The sequence below is a fragment of the Limulus polyphemus genome, unplaced genomic scaffold, assembly GCF_000517525.1.
Source record: "Limulus polyphemus unplaced genomic scaffold, Limulus_polyphemus-2.1.2 Scaffold11201, whole genome shotgun sequence".
NCBI lineage: Eukaryota > Metazoa > Arthropoda > Merostomata > Xiphosura > Limulidae > Limulus > Limulus polyphemus.
Window position 1 is genome coordinate 1 of NW_013676811.1, and position 5,902 is coordinate 5,902.

The window sequence follows — 5,902 nt, forward strand, 5'->3', positions numbered from 1 at the left end:
GTCTTCCACTGCGTCTACAAGCATCGGGCTTCCTTTGTGCTGTTCTTTTATTCTACCCCAAATTATCTTCTTTGACATCAGGGGTATTGTAGTTGATTTAAGTGCTGTGACATGCAATTCAACAGATGCAGCAGCATTTACCGGAATTTGGCCTTTGTTGTTCCTAAACGTCATTTGTTAAAGTTAACTACACACTTCCTCAGTAGTAAGTATTTCAACCCTAATATGCATTGGTCTTCAATGTCAGCCAAGTATACTTTGTCCTTCATGCCCACAAGCTCAATAGTTACCCACACTGGTTCCCACAACCTTGCATAATGTCCTGTCACACCACAGAGCTTCTGTATGGCTTCTGGTACTCCTTTGTGATCCAGCACCTTGATGCTCACAAGGGTTTGCTGAGATGCAGAATTTATGACAAAGTTGTACCTTTGTCTATCCAGCTTTCCTGTCACGTAGACACTATGTATGCTTGCCATTTTACACTCAGCTGTTGGGACTTTCACGAAGGGTGTTGGTGGGTGTCTCTCAACACCATCCACTACTGGTTTCCCCAAGGCTGACTTATTGGTAGTATTCTTCTTACACTGGCTCTTCATATGTCCTTGCTCTCCACAGTTCCAACAACCTTTCTGGGTAGCAGCCTTTCCTGCCGTGGCATCTTCCCTGTGTTGAAGTTTCCAGCATTGAGCTTTCTTGTGCCCAGGTTTGTTACAGTGCCAGCAAAGTTCCTCAAACCTCTCTGAAAGCTTTTCTGGCCTTGAATCCTGATGACTATACCAACCTTGGTACCTCTGTGCTGGACTTAACATAGGATTGGAATTCAAAAGCTCTGGCCATTGCATCTTGCATAGTAGAGGGTATGCTTGCTTTATCTGTATCTTCAGTTGTGGACTGTCCAAGGCATCTACAAACTGATCCCTAAGCAACAGCTTGAAGACATCAGGTGGTGCAGTTGGGTAGGCCTTGTGTGCCGTACTTTCCAAATCCTATGCCAGCTTCTGCAGGCTCTCCCCTTTAGCACAGACTCTAGTCCTAAACCTAGCCCTGTAGACTTCGGACTGATTTTGAGTTCCATACCTGATTTCTAGAGCACCTACCAGTGCTCTATAGTCGTGCATGTCGTCTGCTGACAGCTGTCCAAGTATTTCCAGTGGTTGTCCCTTCAAGCTCATTGCCAGATACACTGTTTTCTGCTCCTACATCCATCCATTCATTTCTGCCAGGAGCTCAAATTGTCCTCAATATGCTTCGCATGGTGGCTTCCTTCATATTAGATCACCCCTATTGCTGACACTCATGTCTGGAATGTGACTTTTGGCAGGACAGGAGATGTCTACATTAAGGTTTAGCTGCAGGGTCTGGAAGGGGCTTCCTATTGTCTGGGGCTGATTAGGTCCATGGCTAATATATCCTCCCTGTGTAAAAAACAGTAAATTGTCCTTTAATGTATTTAATTCACTTTATAACTTACTAATATTTTCCATTTGTACTTCATGCTGATGTTGTACTCTCTTTTCTTGTTCCAGTTGCCACTGGTGCTGGTTTTCTTGCCACTGCTGTAGTTTGTTTTCATGTTTATTTTCTTTCTTCTCCAACCACTTCTGTAGTCTCTCTTCTTGTTTATTTTCTTTCTCCTCCAACCACTGCTGCAGCCTCTCTTCTTGTTTATTTTCTTTTTCCTGTAACAACTGCTGTAATCTCTCTTCTTGTTTATTTTCTTTCTTCTCCAACCACTGCAGTAATCTCTCTTCTTGTATCTTTTTTTTTTCTCCTCCAACCACTGCTGTAGTCTCTCTTCTTGTATCTTTTTTTTTCTCATCCAACCACTGCTGTAGTCTCTCTTCTTGTTTCATTTTCCGTTCTTGTATTGCTGCCATCAAATCTGCTAAGTTGTAGTTTGATTTACCACTTCTCGTTTCCATCTTTTTTCTTTCTTTTTTTTTCCATCCCACTCTTTGACACCAATTTATTACGTATCTGCTTATTTGTTTGTTTCCAGTAGAAATTCTTTCCGAGGATCTTAAATGATACAAGTCCTTTCTTGATTAAACCAGTTTATTTTTCCACGATACAAACTTTTAGTACACAGTAGTTCCACAGTCAGTTCATTTCACGTCACTTTAAACTTAACTACTTTTATAATACATACACGCTATAAATCACAGTGATTCACAATTTTGATAACTTCGCTCTCGACGAGTGCAAAACACACACTTTACGGCTCACTAGCTCGAATCCAACAGAATCGTAAATTACATGGAACTCAAAGTAACTACTGCTCTCTCTTCATTCATTTATATCCGCTGGCTTTCTCTGCCAGGCTTATATACTAGCAAAGAGGGCATCTTGAACAAACTCCGACTTCCCCAATAGTTCGAGAAACTCATCACGTACTCTACCAGCCCCAAATGTGCCACCAGCATCACGTGATTTATGTTGTTGTAAAAATATGTTGTGGAAGCAGTAACTTTAAGTGAGATTAAGAGAAAGCTTGATAACTATATGAATGATACGGGCTAGCTTTAAGATTATTATTTTATTTATTTTTTTCAGTATATTTATTTGAGAGTTTTAACTTAGTTTAGGGGATGGGACAGTCAAGATGGACCAGTAGGTCCCTTGTTGTCCCTAAACATTGTGATGTTAAAGAGAAGTAAACTTAGCAGGTTGTTGGTTAATTGAGGAAATTATGCAACCTAAATATATTTAGGAAGCTATCATTTCATAATTAATGATCTTTGAGAACATCTCGTAATATTATGTGAAAAATTGTTTTGTTTTTTATTTACTGTATAAGCATTTTTTTAGTTTTGTGAATATTTCAACTGCTCTTTATATAGATATATAGTGTAGGGTTCAAATTTCTAATTGTTCCTCCTTTGTTTCTTGATCAACATTTATGGTCTCAACATCATCATGCCATGAGCAATGAATTCATTACAAGCTGTACCCTACAAGTGCAGGATGGAATCATAAAGTACATTGGACAAGGGTGGTTTAATACACTAACTAAGCTCTGTTGTTTGGTGTTACGAATTATATCAGAGTGGGACCTGTATCTGATCTAGCCTTCTCCCATTTTTGTTATTTGGTGTTACAAATTATGTAAGAATAGGACTTTTGAGCTTTTATAGAAGTGTCTTCTACCCATAATCAGCAAGTTACTTTATCAACACTGCATTCAGTGTTAATATTATTAATTTCATTATTTGCTTATTTTTTATGCTCTGTTTAAAATATATTCCTCAAGTAGCATGAAGAGTCCTAAGGTTTTTCATTTAAATAAAACTGATTTACACAGTCAGCTGTTTTAACCATTTACTACTATATTAAAACAAAATTCTGTCATTTGAATTATTAAAGTGAGAAAATGGCAGATTAGGAACAGAAATCAAAGAAGCAAGACAGTAATTTGGTAGAGTTAGAGTTAAGGTGTCTTTGGGAGAAGATGAGGAGGTGTGTGTTGGACCTACCAGCCTGCATAGTAGTAATAACTTTAGGACTATAATGGTAATTTTGGATAATGTCAAGGTATCAGTCTCTGATATAAATATAAATTTTGGTAGAGTGGGAGTCATCTTTAGCCTAGACATTTTTGTTTTTCTAACAGGGTGGTTGGCTTTTAGTATGCATTGTCTTCAAATGTGTTGGATGCAGTAAACTTGAGGGAGTTTAAGGGAAGGGTTGATAAACATCTGAATGATAAGAATTGACTTTAATTTTTGTAAAGTGTGTAAGAGTGTCTAGATGGACCAATAGTAAGAGACATGTTGAGTATACTAATAAGGTTGTTTGTAGTGGGGAAAATTAAAAGAATAGGACTAGAATTTGCTCTACTGATGCAATAATTATGGTACTTTAACCGGAACTGTATGAAGTTGGAGAGTGAGGGAAGAGAGATTTCTTGATTTGATTCAGGACAACCAGGAGGAGATGCCACTTTACACTGGTAATCACTAATGAAGACATGGTTTTCTGTACTGAATGGTCACAAAGACAACCAGGAGGAGATGCCACTTTACACTGGTAATCACTAATAAAGACATGGTTTTCTGTACTGAATGGTCACAAAGACAACTAGGAGGAGATTCCACTTTACACTGGTAACTACTAATGAAGACATGAAAAGTGGAATCTCCTCCTAGTTGTCTTTGTGACCTATTGGTACAGAAAAACACTGGTAACTACTAATGAAGACATGATTTTCTGTACCAATAGGTCACAAAGACAACTAGGAGGAGATTCCACTTTACACTGGTAATCACTAATGAAGACATGGTTGTAAGAGTTGAAGTGAGGGAACATTTGAGGAAGAATGATCATTGTATAATTAGGTTTAATTTTTGTTGGGATAAAAAGAAATAAAATATTTCTTCCTGATTTTAAGATATTCAGTTTTGACACAAGTTTGATCATTAATGGGTTGGAATAATGAGTTGAAAGGCAATATGGAGAATTTTGAGTTATAAATTGCTTTTAATTCAAGGTATGCATGCTCCTAAAAAGAAGAAAAGAATAATGGCAAAGCTGAAGCCTAATTGGTTTACCAAAGACACAAAGAAGAAAACCAAGGATAAATGCTTACCATAAAATTTAGAGGTTTTAATTGACAGATCTGAAGATTTACAAAACTATGGAAAAGCTGGGGATTTGGTTAAAATTAGAAAGGACTTGAAAGAACCAACTGACTGATGATGTTAAAATTAGAAAGGACTTGAAAGAACCAACTGACTGATGATGTTAAAATTAGAAAGGACTTGAAATAACCAGCTGACTGATGATGTTAAAATTAGAAAGGACTTGAAAGAACCAGCTGACTGATGATGTTAAAATTAGAAAGGACTTGAAAGAACCAGCTGACTGATGATGTTAAAATTAGAAAGGACTTGAAAGAACCAGTTGACTGATGATGTTAAAAGACTTAAGTAAATGAAGGGTAAGCAAAATGTTAATATTGATTGGACACATGAGTGCTGAAGATAATGTTTTTGTTGAAGAATATTAGATAGCTGAGCTTTTAATTGTTTTTATTTCTTTTCTTATTACAAGAGAGGATGTTAGCAACGTTCCTGACCCTGAACACTGTATGGAAAATATTAGGATTGACAGGATTATGTTGATATAAATTCCTTGGTGTGTTAAGAAGAAGGACTGATTGGTTAAAGTAGATAAAGCACCAGGACTAGATAGTGTTCCTTTCAGGGTTTTAAAGGAGGTCAAAAACAATTATGTGAGCTTCTTTCTTTAATTTCTGGTAGGTGCCTGAGGGTTGGAGAGGGGTGAAAGTTGCAGACTATTTGGTATTAATTCTGCAGTGGGAAAAAATTCTCGTATGTTAAAAATAACTCACCTTGTAAAATTTGATGTCATTAAATAAAGTCAACATGGATTCACTAAAGGGTGATCATGCTTTACTAATCTGTTAACCCATAACATCATTGAAAAAAGTTATCTGGATGATATAAAGGGTGGGTGCTAGATGTACTTATATTTTCAAAGAGCTTGTGGTAAAGTTTAACACAAAAAATTAGCTAAAAAAATCATCAATTTAGGTTGGGGTAAGATTAGTTACTTGGATTGTAGAGTGGTTGGGTATAAGGTCCAAGGTTGTTATTAATGGAATCTAGTTAAACTGGACTCGTGTTACCAGTCGAGTGGCTCTGAGGTCAGTGCTTGGACATTTAGTGTTTACTGTTTTCTTGATGATCTTGATGGGGTTATAATTAGTAAATTTTCTAGTTTATGGACAACAAACTCTTGGGCATCTCTAACTGTATTGTGGATGTTGAAGTGCTATATAATGTGACAATTGTTTAATTGAACAAGTAATTGGAAAATGATGTCTTATTATACGAAGTGCAAGATAATCCATTTGGGATATCATAATTTAGATCATACT

The 5,902-nt window shown here is 36.8% G+C and overlaps 1 long non-coding RNA gene across 2 annotated transcripts in view; it reads left to right on the top strand.

Annotated features, from left to right (window-relative positions):
- The first annotated feature begins 4,209 nt into the window (after window positions 1–4,209).
- Window positions 4,210–5,902, top strand: part of LOC111083785 — a 10,416-nt gene continuing 8,723 nt past the window's right edge. Inside the window, exon 1 of one of the 2 annotated variants that reach the window (XR_002609243.1) lies at window positions 4,210–4,939. This is a non-coding gene — a long non-coding RNA (uncharacterized LOC111083785). The remainder of the gene's footprint in view (window positions 4,940–5,902) is intronic. The other variant, XR_002609244.1, reaches the window with a different exon arrangement.